We start from the raw sequence: 19,019 nt of genomic DNA, 5'->3' as shown, positions 1-19,019 counted from the left end.
TTTAAGGCCTCAGAGTGAATAAATTGGCCATTTTCATTCACTTTTACCCATTCCTCAAATCTTGTGTTTAGGGCCCCTGGAAGCTTGAAAATCACTTTAAACATCTCATTTTATCTTTAAAAGTGATTTTCCACGTACAAATGTGAATTGTAGTTCAAAGAGGCAACATTTGAAAACGGACCATTTTTTACGTTTCTGAAGCATGTCGTAAGGGGGGGTGGTTATGTCTTTCATCAAAAATCGGACGTTTTTGATTGAACAATAAAGGCCTCCAAATGTTATTTTATTCACTTCCTGTGGAGGAGAAACACTTTTTAAGGCCGCAGAGTGAGTAAATTGGCCATTTTCATTCACTTTTACCCATTCCTGAAATCTCGTGTTTAAGGCCCCTGGAAGCATGAAAATCACTTTAAACATCTCATTTTATCTTTAAAAGTGATTTTCCACGTACAAATGTGAATTGTAGTTCAAAGAGGCAACATTTGAAAACAGACCATTTTTTTAGTTTCTGAAGCATGTCGTAAGGGGGGGTGGTTATCTCTTTCATCAAAACTCGGACATTTTTAATTGAACAATAAAGGCCTACAAATGTTATTTAATTCACTTTCTGGGGTGGAGAAAAACTTTTTAAGGCCGCAGAGTGAATAAATTGGCCATTTTCATTCACATTTACCTATTCCTCAAATCTTGTGTTTAGGGCCCCTGGAAGCTTGAAAATCACTTTAAACATCTAATTTTATCTTTAAAAGAGATTTTCCACGTACAAATGTGAATTGTAGTTAAAAGAGGCAACATTTGAAAACGGACCATTTTTACGTTTCTGAGGCATGTCATAAGGGGGGGTGGTTATCTCTTTCGTCAAAAATCGGGCGTTTTCGCTTGAACAATAAAGGCCTACAAATGTTATTTAGTTCACTTTCTGGGGTGGAGAAAAACTTTTTAAGGCCACAGAGTGAATAAATTGGCCATTTTCATTCACATTTACCTATTCCTCAAATCTTGTGTTTAGGGCCCCTGGAAGCTTGAAAATCACTTTAAACATCTAATTTTATCTTTAAAAGAGATTTTCCACGTACAAATGTGAATTGTAGTTAAAAGAGGCAACATTTGAAAATGGACCATTTTTTACGTTTCTGAAGCATGTCGTAAGGGGGGGTTGTTATCTCTTTGGTCAAAAATCGTGCGTTTTCTCTTGAACAATAAAGGCCTACAAATGTTATTTAGTTCACTTCCCGTGGAGGAGAAACACTTTTTAAGGCCGCAGAGTGAGTAAATTGGCCATATTCATTCACTTTTACCCATTCCTCAAATCTTGTGTTTAAGGCCCCTGGAAGCATGAAAATCACTTTAAACATCTCATTTTATCTTTAAAAGTGATTTTCCACGTACAAATGTGAATTGTAGTTCAAAGACGCAACATTGGAAAATGGACCATTTTTATCGTTTCTGAAGCATGTCGTAAGGGGGTGTGGTTATCTCTTTCACCAAAAAACAGGCGTTTTTGATTGAACAATAAAGGCATCCAAATGTTATTTAATTCACTTCCCGTGGAGGAGAAACACTTTTTAAGGCTGCAGAGTGAGTAAATTGGCCATTTTCATTCACTTTTACCCATTCCTCAAATCTCGTGTTTAAGGCCCCTGGAAGCATGAAAATCACTTTAAACATCTCATTTTATCTTTAAAAGTGATTTTCCACGTACAAATGTGAATTGTAGTTCAAAGAGGCAACATTTGAAAACGGACCATTGTTTACGATTCTGAAGCATGTCGTAGGGGGGGTGGTTAACTCTTTCGTCAAAAATCGGGCGTTTTCCCTTGAACAATAAAGGCCTACAAATGTTATTTAGTTCACTTCCCGTGGAGGAGAAACACTTTTTAAGGCCGCAGAGTGAGTAAATTGGCCATTTTCATTCACTTTTACATATTCCTCAAATCTTGTGTTTAAGGGCCCTGGAAGCATGAAAATCACTTTAAACATCTCATTTTATCTTTAAAAGTGATTTTCCACGTACAAATGTGAATTGTAGTTCAAAGAGGCAACATTTGAAAACAAACCATTTTTTTAGTTTCTGAAGCATGTCGTAAGGGGGGTGGTTATCTCTTTCCTCAAAAATCGGACATTTTTGATTGAACAATAAAGGCCTACAAATGTTATTTAATTCACTTTCTGGGGTGGAGAAATTTTTTTTAAGGCCTCAGAGTGAATAAATTGGCCATTTTCATTCACATTTACCCATTCCTTAAGGCTTGTGTTTAGGGCCCCTGGAAGCTTGAAAATCACTTTAAACATCTAATTTTATCTCTAAAAGTGATTATCCACGTACAAATGTGAATTGTCGTTTAAAGACGCAACATTGGAAAATGGACCATTTTTATCGTTTCTGAAGCATGTCGTAAGGGGGGGTGGTTATCTCTTTCACCAAAAAAAAGGCGTTTTTGATTGAACAATAAAGGCCTCCAAATGTTATTTTATTCTCTTCCCGTGGAGGAGAAACACTTTTTAAGGCCGCAGAGTGAGTAAATTGGCCATTTTCATTCACTTTTACCCGTTCCTCAAATCTTGTGTTTAAGGCCCCTGGAAGCATGAAAATCACTTTAAACATCTCATTTTATCTTTAAAAGTGATTTTCCACGTACAAATGTGAATTGTAGTTCAAAGAGGCAACATTTGAAAATGCACCATTTTTTTCGTTTCTGAAGCATGTCGTAAGGGGGGGTGGTTATCTCTTTCACCAAAAAACAGGCGTTTTTGATTGAACAATAAAGGCCTCCAAATGTTATTTAATTCACTTCCCGTGGAGGAGAAACACTTTTTAAGGCTGCAGAGTGAGTAAATTGGCCATTTTCATTCACTTTTACCCATTCCTCAAATCTCGTGTTTAAGGCCCCTGGAAGCATGAAAATCACTTTAAACATCTCATTTTATCTTTAAAAGTGATTTTCCACGTACAAATGTGAATTGTAGTTCAAAGAGGCAACATTTGAAAACGGACCATTGTTTACGATTCTGAAGCATGTCGTAGGGGGGGTGGTTAACTCTTTCGTCAAAAATCGGGCGTTTTCCCTTGAACAATAAAGGCCTACAAATGTTATTTAGTTCACTTCCCGTGGAGGAGAAACACTTTTTAAGGCCGCAGAGTGAGTAAATTGGCCATATTCATTCACTTTTACCCATTCCTCAAATCTTGTGTTTAAGGCCCCTGGAAGCATGAAAATCACTTTAAACATCTCATTTTATCTTTAAAAGTGATTTTCCACGTACAAATGTGAATTGTAGTTCAAAGAGGCAACATTTCAAAACAGACCATTTTTTCAGTTTCTGAAGCATGTTGTAAGGGGGGGTGGTTATCTCTTTCATCAAAAATCGGACGTTTTTGATTGAACAATAAAGGCCTCCAAATGTTATTTTATTCACTTCCCGTGGAGGAGAAACACTTTTTAAGGCCGCAGAGTGAGTAAATTGGCCATTTTCATTCACTTTTACCCATTCCTCAAATCTCGTGTTTAAGGCCCCTGGAAGCATGAAAATACCTTTAAACATCTCATTTTATCTTTAAAAGTGATTTTCCACGTACAAATGTGAATTGTAGTTCAAAGAGGCAACATTTGAAAACGGACCATTTTTTACGCTTCTGAAGCATGTCGTAAGGGGGGGTGGTTATCTTTTTCGTCAAAAATCAGGCATTTTCGCTTGAACAATAAAGGCCTACAAATGTTGTTTAGTTCACTTCCCATGGAGGAGAAACACTTTTTAAGGCCGCAGAGTGAGTAAATTGGCCATTTTCATTCACTTTTACCCATTTCTCAAATCTTGTGTTTAGGGCCCCTGGAAGCTTGAAAATCACTTTAAACATCTCATTTTATCTCTAAAAGTGATTATCCACGTACAATGTTAATTGTAGTTCAAAGACTCAACATTTGAAAATGAACCATTTTTTTTGTTTCAGAAGCATGTCGTAAGGGGGGGTGGTTATCTCTTTCGTCAAAAAAATTGTGTTTTCGCTTGAACAATAAAGGCCTACAAATGTTATTTAATTCCCTTCCCGGGGAGGAGAAACACTTTTTAAGGAATCAGAATGAGTAAATTGGCCATTTTCATTCACTTTTACATATTCCTCAAATCTTGTGTTTAAGGCCCCTGGAAGCATGAAAATCACTTTAAACATCTCATTTTATCTTTAAAAGTGATTTTCCACGTACAAATGTGAATTGTAGTTCAAAGAGGCAACATTTGAAAACGGACCATTTTTTACGTTTCTGAAGCATGTCGTAAGGGGGGGTGGTTATGTCTTTCATCAAAAATCGGACGTTTTTGATTGAACAATAAAGGCCTCCAAATGTTATTTTATTCACTTCCTGTGGAGGAGAAACACTTTTTAAGGCCGCAGAGTGAGTAAATTGGCCATTTTCATTCACTTTTACCCATTCCTCAAATCTCGTGTTTAAGGCCCCTGGAAGCATGAAAATCACTTTAAACATCTCATTTTATCTTTAAAAGTGATTTTCCACGTACAAATGTGAATTGTAGTTCAAAGAGGCAACATTTGAAAACAGACCATTTTTTTAGTTTCTGAAGCATGTCGTAAGGGGGTGTGGTTATCTCTTTCACCAAAAAAAAGGCGTTTTTGATTGAACAATAAAGGCCTCCAAATGTTATTTTATTCTCTTCCCGTGGAGGAGAAACACTTTTTAAGGCCGCAGAGTGAGTAAATTGGCCATTTTCATTCACTTTTACCCGTTCCTCAAATCTTGTGTTTAAGGCCCCTGGAAGCATGAAAATCACTTTAAACATCTCATTTTATCTTTAAAAGTGATTTTCCACGTACAATGTTAATTGTAGTTCAAAGACTCAACATTTGAAAATGAACCATTTTTTTAGTTTCAGAAGCAAGTCGTAAGGGGGGGTGGTTATCTCTTTCGTCAAAAAAATTGTGTTTTCGCTTGAACAATAAAGGCCTACAAATGTTATTTAATTCACTTCCCGTGGAGGAGAAACACTTTTTAAGGACTCAGAATGAGTAAATTGGCCATTTTCATTCACTTTTACATATTCCTCAAATCTTGTGTTTAAGGCCCCTGGAAGCATGAAAATCACTTTAAACATCTCATTTTATCTTTAAAAGTGATTTTCCACATACAAATGTGAATTGTAGTTCAAAGAGGCAACATTTGAAAACGGACCATTTTTTACGTTTCTGAAGCATGTCGTAAGGGGGGGTGGTTATCTCTTTCATCAAAAATCGGACGTTTTTGATTGAACAATAAAGGCCTCCAAATGTTATTTTATTCACTTCCCGTGGAGGAGAAACACTTTTTAAGGCCGCAGAGTGAGTAAATTGGCCATTTTCAATCACTTTTACCCATTCCTCAAATCTCGTGTTTAAGGCCCCTGGAAGCATGAAAATCACTTTAAACATCTCATTTTATCTTTAAAAGTGATTTTCCACGTACAAATGTGAATTGTCGTTTAAAGACGCAACATTTGAAAATGGACCATTTTTTTCGTTTCTGAAGCATGTCGTAAGGGGGGGTGGTTATCTCTTTCACCAAAAAAAAGGTGTTTTTGATTGAATGAAGGCCTCCAAATGTTATTTTATTCACTTCCCGTGGAGGAAAAACACTTTTTAAGGCCGCAGAGTGAGTAAATTGGCCATTTTCATTCACTTGTACCCATTCCTCAAATCTCGTGTTTAAGGCCCCTGGAAGCATGAAAATCACTTTAAACATCTCATTTTATCTTTAAAAGTGATTTTCCACGTACAAATGTGAATTGTAGTTCAAAGAGGCAACATTTGAAAACGGACCATTTTTTACGTTTCTGAAGCATGTCGTAGGGGGGGTGGTTAACTCTTTCGTCAAAAATCGGGCGTTTTCCCTTGAACAATAAAGGCCTACAAATGTTATTTAGTTCACTTCCCGTGGAGGAGAAACACTTTTTAAGGCCGCAGACTGAGTAAATTGGCCATATTCATTCACTTTTACCCATTCCTCAAATCTTGTGTTTAAGGCCCCTGGAAGCATGAAAATCACTTTAAACATCTCATGTTATCTTTAAAAGTGATTTTCCACGTACAAATGTGAATTGTAGTTCAAAGAGGCAACATTTGAAAACAGACCATTTTTTTAGTTTGTGAAGCATGTCGTAAGGGGGGGTGGTTATCTCTTTCATCAAAACTCGGACGTTTTTGATTGAACAATAAAGGCCTACAAATGTTATTTAATTGACTTTCTGGGGTGGAGAAAAAATTTTTAAGGCCTCAGAGTGAATAAATTGGCCATTTTCATTCACATTTACCCATTCCTTAAGGCTTGTGTTTAGGGCCCCTGGAAGCTTGAAAATCACTTTAAACATCTAATTTTATCTCTAAAAGTGATTATCCACGTACAAATGTGAATTGTCGTTTAAAGACGCAACTTTGGAAAATGGACCATTTTTTTCGTTTCTGAAGCATGTCGTAAGGGGGGGTGGTTATCTCTTTCATCAAAAATCGGGCGTTTTTGCTTGAACAATAAAGGCCTACAAATGTTATTTAATTCACTTCCCATGGAGGAGAAACACTTTTTAAGGCTTCAGAATGAGTAAATTGGCCATTTTCATTCACTTTTACCCATTCCTGAAACCTTGTGTTTAAGGCCCCTGGAAGAATGAAAATCACTTTAAACATCTCATTTTATCTTTAAAAGTGATTTTCCACGTACAAATGTGAATTGTAGTTCAAAGAGGCAACATTTGAAAACTGACCATTTTTTTTGTTTCTGAAGCATGTCGTAAGGGGGGGGTGGTTATCTCTTTCATCAAAAATCGGACGTTTTTGATTGAACAATAAAGGCCTCCAAATGTTATTTTATTCACTTCCCGTGGAGGAGAAACACTTTTTAAGGCCGCAGAGTGAGTAAATTAGCCATTTTCATTCACTTTTACCCATTCCTCAAATCTCGTGTTTAAGGCCCCTGGAAGCATGAAAATACCTTTAAACATCTCATTTTATCTTTAAAAGTGATTTTCCACGTACAAATGTGAATTGTAGTTCAAAGAGGCAACATTTGAAAACGGACCATTTTTTACGCTTCTGAAGCATGTCGTAAGGGGGGGTGGTTATCTTTTTCGTCAAAAATCGGGCATTTTCGCTTGAACAATAAAGGCCTACAAATGTTGTTTAGTTCACTTCCCATGGAGGAGAAACACTTTTTAAGGCCGCAGAGTGAGTAAATTGGCCATTTTCATTCACTTTTACCCATTTCTCAAATCTTGTGTTTAGGGCCCCTGGAAGCTTGAAAATCACTTTAAACATCTCATTTTATCTCTAAAAGTGATTATCCACGTACAATGTTAATTGTAGTTCAAAGACTCAACATTTGAAAATGAACCATTTTTTTAGTTTCAGAAGCATGTCGTAAGGGGGGGTGGTTATCTCTTTCGTCAAAAAAATTGTGTTTTCGCTTGAACAATAAAGGCCTACAAATGTTATTTAATTGTCTTCCCAGGGAGGAGAAACACTTTTTAAGGAATCAGAATGAGTAAATTGGCCATTTTCATTCACTTTTACATATTCCTCAAATCTTGTGTTTAAGGCCCCTGGAAGCATGAAAATCACTTTAAACATCTCATTTTATCTTTAAAAGTGATTTTCCACGTACAAATGTGAATTGTAGTTCAAAGAGGCAACATTTGAAAACGGACCATTTTTTACGTTTCTGAAGCATGTCGTAAGGGGGGGTGGTTATGTCTTTCATCAAAAATCGGACGTTTTTGATTGAACAATAAAGGCCTCCAAATGTTATTTTATTCACTTCCTGTGGAGGAGAAACACTTTTTAAGGCCGCAGAGTGAGTAAATTGGCCATTTTCATTCACTTGTACCCGTTCCTCAAATCTTGTGTTTAAGGCCCCTGGAAGCATGAAAATCACTTTAAACATCTCATTTTATCTTTAAAAGTGATTTTCCACGTACAAATGTGAATTGTAGTTCAAAGAGGCAACATTTGAAAACAGACCATTTTTTTAGTTTCTGAAGCATGTCGTAAGGGGGTGTGGTTATCTCTTTCACCAAAAAAAAGGCGTTTTTGATTGAACAATAAAGGCCTCCAAATGTTATTTTATTCTCTTCCCGTGGAGGAGAAACACTTTTTAAGGCCGCAGAGTGAGTAAATTGGCCATTTTCATTCACTTTTACCCGTTCCTCAAATCTTGTGTTTAAGGCCCCTGGAAGCATGAAAATCACTTTAAACATCTCATTTTATCTTTAAAAGTGATTTTCCACGTACAATGTTAATTGTAGTTCAAAGACTCAACATTTGAAAATGAACCATTTTTTTAGTTTCAGAAGCAAGTCGTAAGGGGGGGTGGTTATCTCTTTCGTCAAAAAAATTGTGTTTTCGCTTGAACAATAAAGGCCTACAAATGTTATTTAATTCACTTCCCGTGGAGGAGAAACACTTTTTAAGGACTCAGAATGAGTAAATTGGCCATTTTCATTCACTTTTACATATTCCTCAAATCTTGTGTTTAAGGCCCCTGGAAGCATGAAAATCACTTTAAACATCTCATTTTATCTTTAAAAGTGATTTTCCACATACAAATGTGAATTGTAGTTCAAAGAGGCAACATTTGAAAACGGACCATTTTTTACGTTTCTGAAGCATGTCGTAAGGGGGGGTGGTTATCTCTTTCATCAAAAATCGGACGTTTTTGATTGAACAATAAAGGCCTCCAAATGTTATTTTATTCACTTCCCGTGGAGGAGAAACACTTTTTAAGGCCGCGGAGTGAGTAAATTGGCCATTTTCAATCACTTTTACCCATTCCTCAAATCTCGTGTTTAAGGCCCCTGGAAGCATGAAAATCACTTTAAACATCTCATTTTATCTTTAAAAGTGATTTTCCACGTACAAATGTGAATTGTCGTTTAAAGACGCAACATTTGAAAATGGACCATTTTTTTCGTTTCTGAAGCATGTCGTAAGGGGGGGTGGTTATCTCTTTCACCAAAAAAAAGGTGTTTTTGATTGAATGAAGGCCTCCAAATGTTATTTTATTCACTTCCCGTGGAGGAAAAACACTTTTTAAGGCCGCAGAGTGAGTAAATTGGCCATTTTCATTCACTTGTACCCATTCCTCAAATCTCGTGTTTAAGGCCCCTGGAAGCATGAAAATCACTTTAAACATCTCATTTTATCTTTAAAAGTGATTTTCCACGTACAAATGTGAATTGTAGTTCAAAGAGGCAACATTTGAAAACGGACCATTTTTTACGTTTCTGAAGCATGTCGTAGGGGGGGTGGTTAACTCTTTCGTCAAAAATCGGGCGTTTTCCCTTGAACAATAAAGGCCTACAAATGTTATTTAGTTCACTTCCCGTGGAGGAGAAACACTTTTTAAGGCCGCAGACTGAGTAAATTGGCCATATTCATTCACTTTTACCCATTCCTCAAATCTTGTGTTTAAGGCCCCTGGAAGCATGAAAATCACTTTAAACATCTCATGTTATCTTTAAAAGTGATTTTCCACGTACAAATGTGAATTGTAGTTCAAAGAGGCAACATTTGAAAACAGACCATTTTTTTAGTTTGTGAAGCATGTCGTAAGGGGGGGTGGTTATCTCTTTCATCAAAAATCGGACGTTTTTGATTGAACAATAAAGGCCTACAAATGTTATTTAATTCACTTTCTGGGGTGGAGAAAAAAATTTTAAGGCCTCAGAGTGAATAAATTGGCCATTTTCATTCACATTTACCCATTCCTTAAGGCTTGTGTTTAGGGCCCCTGGAAGCTTGAAAATCACTTTAAACATCTAATTTTATCTCTAAAAGTGATTATCCACGTACAAATGTGAATTGTCGTTTAAAGACGCAACTTTGGAAAATGGACCATTTTTTTCGTTTCTGAAGCATGTCGTAAGGGGGGGTGGTTATCTCTTTCATCAAAAATCGGGCGTTTTTGCTTGAACAATAAAGGCCTACAAATGTTATTTAATTCACTTCCCATGGAGGAGAAACACTTTTTAAGGCTTCAGAATGAGTAAATTGGCCATTTTCATTCACTTTTACCCATTCCTGAAACCTTGTGTTTAAGGCCCCTGGAAGAATGAAAATCACTTTAAACATCTCATTTTATCTTTAAAAGTGATTTTCCACGTACAAATGTGAATTGTAGTTCAAAGAGGCAACATTTGAAAACTGACCATTTTTTTTGTTTCTGAAGCATGTCGTAAGGGGGGGGTGGTTATCTCTTTCATCAAAAATCGGACGTTTTTGATTGAACAATAAAGGCCTCCAAATGTTATTTTATTCACTTCCCGTGGAGGAGAAACACTTTTTAAGGCCGCAGAGTGAGTAAATTGGCCATTTTCATTCACTTTTACCCATTCCTCAAATCTCGTGTTTAAGGCCCCTGGAAGCATGAAAATACCTTTAAACATCTCATTTTATCTTTAAAAGTGATTTTCCACGTACAAATGTGAATTGTAGTTCAAAGAGGCAACATTTGAAAACGGACCATTTTTTACGCTTCTGAAGCATGTCGTAAGGGGGGGTGGTTATCTTTTTCGTCAAAAATCGGGCATTTTCGCTTGAACAATAAAGGCCTACAAATGTTGTTTAGTTCACTTCCCATGGAGGAGAAACACTTTTTAAGGCCGCAGAGTGAGTAAATTGGCCATTTTCATTCACTTTTACCCATTTCTCAAATCTTGTGTTTAGGGCCCCTGGAAGCTTGAAAATCACTTTAAACATCTCATTTTATCTCTAAAAGTGATTATCCACGTACAATGTTAATTGTAGTTCAAAGACTCAACATTTGAAAATGAACCATTTTTTTAGTTTCAGAAGCATGTCGTAAGGGGGGGTGGTTATCTCTTTCGTCAAAAAAATTGTGTTTTCGCTTGAACAATAAAGGCCTACAAATGTTATTTAATTGTCTTCCCAGGGAGGAGAAACACTTTTTAAGGAATCAGAATGAGTAAATTGGCCATTTTCATTCACTTTTACATATTCCTCAAATCTTGTGTTTAAGGCCCCTGGAAGCATGAAAATCACTTTAAACATCTCATTTTATCTTTAAAAGTGATTTTCCACGTACAAATGTGAATTGTAGTTCAAAGAGGCAACATTTGAAAACGGACCATTTTTTACGTTTCTGAAGCATGTCGTAAGGGGGGGTGGTTATGTCTTTCATCAAAAATCGGACGTTTTTGATTGAACAATAAAGGCCTCCAAATGTTATTTTATTCACTTCCTGTGGAGGAGAAACACTTTTTAAGGCCGCAGAGTGAGTAAATTGGCCATTTTCATTCACTTTTACCCGTTCCTCAAATCTTGTGTTTAAGGCCCCTGGAAGCATGAAAATCACTTTAAACATCTCATTTTATCTTTAAAAGTGATTTTCCACGTACAAATGTGAATTGTAGTTCAAAGAGGCAACATTTGAAAACAGACCATTTTTTTAGTTTCTGAAGCATGTCGTAAGGGGGTGTGGTTATCTCTTTCACCAAAAAAAAGGCGTTTTTGATTGAACAATAAAGGCCTCCAAATGTTATTTTATTCTCTTCCCGTGGAGGAGAAACACTTTTTAAGGCCGCAGAGTAAGTAAATTGGCCATTTTCATTCAATTTTACCCGTTCCTCAAATCTTGTGTTTAAGGCCCCTGGAAGCATGAAAATCACTTTAAACATCTCATTTTATCTTTAAAAGTGATTTTCCACGTACAATGTTAATTGTAGTTCAAAGACTCAACATTTGGAAATGAACCATTTTTTTAGTTTCAGAAGCAAGTCGTAAGGGGGGGTGGTTATCTCTTTCGTCAAAAAAATTGTGTTTTCGCTTGAACAATAAAGGCCTACAAATGTTATTTAATTCACTTCCCGTGGAGGAGAAACACTTTTTAAGGACTCAGAATGAGTAAATTGGCCATTTTCATTCACTTTTACATATTCCTCAAATCTTGTGTTTAAGGCCCCTGGAAGCATGAAAATCACTTTAAACATCTCATTTTATCTTTAAAAGTGATTTTACATACAAATGTGAATTGTAGTTCAAAGAGGCAACATTTGAAAACGGACCATTTTTTACGTTTCTGAAGCATGTCGTAAGGGGGGGTAGTTATCTCTTTCATCAAAAATCGGACGTTTTTGATTGAACAATAAAGGCCTCCAAATGTTATTTTATTCACTTCCCGTGGAGGAGAAACACTTTTTAAGGCCGCAGAGTGAGTAAATTGGCCATTTTCATTCACTTTTACCCATTCCTCAAATCTCGTGTTTAAGGCCCCTGGAAGCATGAAAATCACTTTAAACATCTCATTTTATCTTTAAAAGTGATTTTCCACGTACAAATGTGAATTGTCGTTTAAAGACGCAACATTTGAAAATGGACCATTTTTTCCGTTTCTGAAGCATGTCGTAAGGGGGGGTGGTTATCTCTTTCACCAAAAAAAAGGTGTTTTTGATTGAATAAAGGCCTCCAAATGTTATGTTATTCACTTCCCGTGGAGGAGAAACACTTTTTAAGGCCGCAGAGTGAGTAAATTGGCCATTTTCATTCACTTGTACCCATTCCTCAAATCTCGTGTTTAAGGCCCCTGGAAGCATGAAAATCACTTTAAACATCTCATTTTATCTTTAAAAGTGATTTTCCACGTACAAATGTGAATTGTAGTTCAAAGAGGCAACATTTGAAAACGGACCATTTTTTACGTTTCTGAAGCATGTCGTAGGGGGGGTGGTTAACTCTTTCGTCAAAAATCGGGCGTTTTCCCTTGAACAATAAAGGCCTACAAATGTTATTTAGTTCACTTCCCGTGGAGGAGAAACACTTTTTAAGGCCGCAGACTGAGTAAATTGGCCATATTCATTCACTTTTACCCATTCCTCAAATCTTGTGTTTAAGGCCCCTGGAAGCATGAAAATCACTTTAAACATCTCATGTTATCTTTAAAAGTGATTTTCCACGTACAAATGTGAATTGTAGTTCAAAGAGGCAACATTTGAAAACAGACCATTTTTTTAGTTTGTGAAGCATGTCGTAAGGGGGGGTGGTTATCTCTTTCATCAAAAATCGGATGTTTTTGATTGAACAATAAAGGCCTACAAATGTTATTTAATTCACTTTCTGGGGTGGAGAAAAATTTTTTAAGGCCTCAGAGTGAATAAATTGGCCATTTTCATTCACATTTACCCATTCCTTAAGGCTTGTGTTTAGGGCCCCTGGAAGCTTGAAAATCACTTTAAACATCTAATTTTATCTCTAAAAGTGATTATCCACGTACAAATGTGAATTGTCGTTTAAAGACGCAACTTTGGAAAATGGACCATTTTTTTCGTTTCTGAAGCATGTCGTAAGGGGGGGTGGTTATCTCTTTCATCAAAAATCGGGCGTTTTTGCTTGAACAATAAAGGCCTACAAATGTTATTTAATTCACTTCCCGTGGAGGAGAAACACTTTTTAAGGCCGCAGAGTGAGTAAATTGGCCATATTCATTCACTTTTACCCATTCCTCAAATCTTGTGTTTAAGGCCCCTGGAAGCATGAAAATCACTTTAAACATCTCATTTTATCTTTAAAAGTGATTATCCACGTACAAATGTGAATTGTAGTTCAAAGAGGCAACATTTGAAAATGGACCATTTTTTTCATTTCTGAAGCATGTCGTAAGGGGGGTGGTTATCTCTTTCATCAAAAATCGGACGTTTTTGATTGAACAATAAAGGCCTACAAATGTTATTCAATTCACTTTCTGGGGTGGAGAAAAACTTTTTAAGGCCTCAGAGTGAATAAATTGGCCTTTTTCATTCACATTTACCCATTCCTTAAGGCTTGTGTTTAGGGCCCCTGAAAGCTTGAAAATCACTTTAAACATCTAATTTTATCTCTAAAAGTGATTATCCACGTACAAATGTGAATTGTAGTTCAAAGAGGCAACATTTGAAAATGGACCATTTTTTTCGTTTCTGAAGCATGTCGTAAGGGGGGTGGTTATCTCTTTCACCAAGAAAAAGGAGTTTTTGATTGAACAATAAAGGCCTCCAAATGGTATTTTATTCACTTCCCGTTGAGGAGAAACACTTTTTAAGGTCGCAGAGTGAGTAAATTGGCCATTTTCATTCACTTTTACCCATTCCTCATCTCTCGTGTTGAAGGCCCCTGGAAGCATGAAAATCACTTTAAACATCTCATTTTATCTTTAAAAGTGATTTTCCACGTACAAATGTGAATTGTAGTTCAAAGAGGCAACATTTGAAAACAGACCATTTTTTTAGTTTCTGAAGCATGTCGTAAGGGGGGGTGGTTATCTCTTTCATCAAAAATCGGACGTTTTTGATTGAACAATAAAGGCCTCCAAATGTTATTTTATTCACTTCCCGTGAAGGAGAAACACTTTTTAAGGCCGCAGAGTGAGTAAATTGGCCATTTTCATTCACTTTTACCCATTCCTCAAATCTCGTGTCTAAGGCCCCTGGAAGCATGAAAATCACTTTAAACATCTCATTTTATCTTTAAAAGTGATTTTCCACGTACAAATGTGAATTGTAGTTCAAAGAGGCAACATTTGAAAACAGACCATTTTTTTAGTTTCTGAAGCATGTCGTAAGGGGGGGTGGTTATCTCTTTCATCAAAAATCGGATGTTTTTAATTGAACAATAAAGGCCTACAAATGTTATTTAATTCACTTTCTGGGGTGGAGAAAAACTTTTTAAGGCCTCAGAGTGAATAAATTGGCCATTTTCATTCACATTTACCCATTCCTCAAATCTTGTGTTTAGGGCCCCTGGAAGCTTGAAAATCACTTTAAACATCTAATTTTATCTCTAAAAGTGATTATCCACGTACAAATGTGAATTGTCGTTTAAAGACGCAACATTGGAAAATGGACCATTTTTTTCGTTTCTGAAGCATGTCGTAAGGGGGGGTGGTTATCTCTTTCACCAAAAAAAAGGCGTTTTTGATTGAACAATAAAGGCCTCCAAATGTTATTTTATTCACTTCCCGTGGAGGAGAAACACTTTTTAAGGCCGCAGAGTGAGTAAATTGGCCATTTTCATTCACTTTTACCCATTCCTCAAATCTCGTGTTTAAGTCCCCTGGAAGCATGAAAATCACTTTAAACATCTCATTTTATCTTTAAAAGTGATTTTCCACGTACAAATGTGAATTGTAGTTCAAAGAGGCAACATTTGAAAATGGACCATTTTTTTAGTTTCTGAAGCATGTCGTAAGGGGGGGGTGGTTATCTCTTTCACCAAAAAACAGGCGTTTTTGATTGAACAATAAAGGCCTCCAAATGTTATTTAATTCACTTCCCGTGGAGGAGAAACACTTTTTAAGGCCGCAGAGTGAGTAAATTGGCCATTTTCATTCACTTTTACCCATTTCTCAAATCTTGTGTTTAGGGCCCCTGGAAGCTTGAAAATCACTTTAAACATCTCATTTTATCTCTAAAAGTGATTATCCACGTACAATGTTAATTGTAGTTCAAAGACTCAACATTTGAAAATGAACCATTTTTTTAGTTTCAGAAGCATGTCGTAAGGGGGGGTGGTTATCTCTTTCACCAAAATCGGACGTTTTTAATTGAACAATAAAGGCCTACAAATGGTATTTAATTCACTTTCTGGGGTGGAGAAAAACTTTTTAAGGGCTCAGAGTGAATAAATTGGCCATTTTCATTCACATTTACCCATTCCTTAAGGCTTGTGTTTAGGGCCCCTGGAAGCTTGAAAATCACTTAAAACATCTAATTTTATCTCTAAAAGTGATTATCCACGTACAAATGTGAATTGTCGTTTAAAGACGCAACTTTGGAAAATGGACCATTTTTTTCGTTTCTGAAGCATGTCGTAAGGGGGGGTGGTTATCTCTTTCATCAAAAATCGGGCGTTTTTGCTTGAACAATAAAGGCCTACAAATGTTATTTAATTCACTTCCCATGGAGGAGAAACACTTTTTAAGGCTTCAGAATGAGTAAATTGGCCATTTTCATTCACTTTTACCCATTCCTGAAACCTTGTGTTTAAGGCCCCTGGAAGAATGAAAATCACTTTAAACATCTCATTTTATCTTTAAAAGTGATTTTCCACGTACAAATGTGAATTGTAGTTCAAAGAGGCAACATTTGAAAACTGACCATTTTTTTTGTTTCTGAAGCATGTCGTAAGGGGGGGTTGGTTATCTCTTTCTTCAAAAATCGGGCGTTTTCGCTTGAACAATAAAGGCCTACAAATGTTATTTAATTCACTTCCCGTGGAGGAGAAACACTTTTTAAGGCCGCAGAGTGAGTAAATTGGCCATATTCATTCACTTTTACCCATTCCTCAAATCTTGTGTTTAAGGCCCCTGGAAGCATGAAAATCACTTTAAACATCTCATTTTATCTTTAAAAGTGATTATCCACGTACAAATGTGAATTGTAGTTCAAAGAGGCAACATTTGAAAATGGACCATTTTTTTCATTTCTGAAGCATGTCGTAAGGGGGGTGGTTATCTCTTTCATCAAAAATCGGACGTTTTTGATTGAACAATAAAGGCCTACAAATGTTATTCAATTCACTTTCTGGGGTGGAGAAAAACTTTTTAAGGCCTCAGAGTGAATAAATTGGCCATTTTCATTCACATTTACCCATTCCTTAAGGCTTGTGTTTAGGGCCCCCGGAAGCTTGAAAATCACTTTAAACATCTAATTTTATCTCTAAAAGTGATTATCCACGTACAAATGTGAATTGTAGTTCAAAGAGGCAACATTTGAAAATGGACCATTTTTTTCGTTTCTGAAGCATGTCGTAAGGGGGGTGGTTATCTCTTTAACCAAGAAAAAGGCGTTTTTGATTGAACAATAAAGGCCTCCAAATGTTATTTTATTCACTTCCCGTGGAGGAGAAACACTTTTTAAGGCCGCAGAGTGAGTAAATTGGCCATTTTCATTCACTTTTACCCATTCCTCAAATCTCGTGTTTAAGGCCCCTGGAAGCATGAAAATCACTTTAAACATCTCATTTTATCTTTAAAAGTGATTTTCCACGTACAAATGTGAATTGTAGTTCAAAGAGGCAACATTTGAAAATGGACCATTTTTATCGTTTCTGAAGCATGTCGTAAGGGGGGTGGTTATCTCTTTCACCAAGAAAAAGGTGTTTTTGATTGAACAATAAAGGCCTCCAAATGTTATTTTATTCACTTCCCGTGGAGGAGAAACACTTTTTAAGGCCTCAGAGTGAATAAATTGGCCATTTTCATTCACATTTACCCATTCCTCAAATCTTGTGTTTAGGGCCCCTGGAAGCTTGAAAATCACTTTAAACATCTCATTTTATCTTTAAAAGTGATTTTCCACGTACAAATGTGAATTGTAGTTCAAAGAGGCAACATTTGAAAACTGACCATTTTTTTTGTTTCTGAAGCATGTCGTAAGGGGGGGTTGGTTATCTCTTTCTTCAAAAATCGGGCGTTTTCGCTTGAACAATAAAGGCCTACAAATGTTATTTAATTCACTTCCCGTGGAGGAGAAACACTTTTTAAGGCCGCAGAGTGAGTAAATTGGCCATATTCATTCACTTTTACCCATTCCTCAAATCTTGTGTTTAAGGCCCCTGGAAGCATGAAAATCACTTTAAACATCTCATTTTATCTTTAAAAGTGATTATCCACGTACAAATGTGAATTGTAGTTCAAAGAGGCAACATTTGAAATGGACCATTTTTTTCATTTCTGAAGCATGTCGTAAGGGGGGTGGTTATCTCTTTCATCAAAAATCGGACGTTTTTGATTGAACAATAAAGGCCTACAAATGTTATTCAATTCACTTTCTGGGGTGGAGAAAAACTTTTTAAGGCCTCAGAGTGAATAAATTGGCCATTTTCATTCACATTTACCCATTCCTTAAGGCTTGTGTTTAGGGCCCCCGGAAGCTTGAAAATCACTTTAAACATCTAATTTTATCTCTAAAAGTGATTATCCACGTACAAATGTGAATTGTAGTTCAAAGAGGCAACATTTGAAAATGGACCATTTTTTTCGTTTCTGAAGCATGTCGTAAGGGGGGTGGTTATCTCTTTCACCAAGAAAAAGGAGTTTTTGATTGAACAATAAAGGCCTCCAAATGGTATTTTATTCACTTCCCATTGAGGAGAAACACTTTTTAAGGTCACAGAGTGAGTAAATTGGCCATTTTCATTCACTTTTACCCATTCCTCATATCTCGTGTTTAAGGCCCCTGGAAGCATGAAAATCACTTTAAACATCTCATTTTATCTTTAAAAGTGATTATCCACGTACAAATGTGAATTGTAGTTCAAAGAGGCAACATTTGAAAATGGACCATTTTTTTCATTTCTGAAGCATGTCGTAAGGGGGGTGGTTAACTCTTTCGTCAAAAATCGGGCGTTTTCGCTTGAACAATAAAGGCCTACAAATGGTATTTAATTCACTTTCTGGGGTGGAGAAAAACTTTTTAAGGCCTCAGAGTGAATAAATTGGCCATTTTCATTCACATTTACCCATTTCTCAAATCTTGTGTTTAAGGCCCCTGGAAGCATGAAAATCACTTTAAACATCTCATTTTATCTTTAAAAGTGATTTTCCACGTACAAATGTGAATTGTAGTTCAAAGAGGCAACATTTGAAAACAGACCATTTTTTTAGTTTCTGAAGCATGTCATAAGGGGGGGTGGTTATCTCTTTCATCAAAAATCGGACGTTTTTAATTGAACAATAAAGGCCTACAAATGTTATTTAATTCACTTTCTGGGGTGGAGAAATTTTTTTTAAGGCCTCAGAGTGAATAAATTGGCCATTTTCATTCACATTTACCCATTCCTTAAGGCTTGTGTTTAGGGCCCCTGGAAGCTTGAAAATCACTTTAAACATCTAATTTTATCTCTAAAAGTGATTTTCCACGTACAAATGTGAATTGTCGTTTAAAGACGCAACATTTGAAAATGGACCATTTTTTTCGTTTCTGAAGCATGTCGTAAGGGGGGGTGGTTATCTCTTTCAACAAAAATCGGACGTTTTTGATTGAACAATAAAGGC

The sequence above is a fragment of the Triturus cristatus genome, chromosome 7 (genome assembly GCF_964204655.1).
Source record: "Triturus cristatus chromosome 7, aTriCri1.1, whole genome shotgun sequence".
NCBI classification, from domain to species: Eukaryota; Metazoa; Chordata; class Amphibia; order Caudata; family Salamandridae; genus Triturus; species Triturus cristatus.
Note: the sequence above shows the minus strand (reverse complement) of the source record.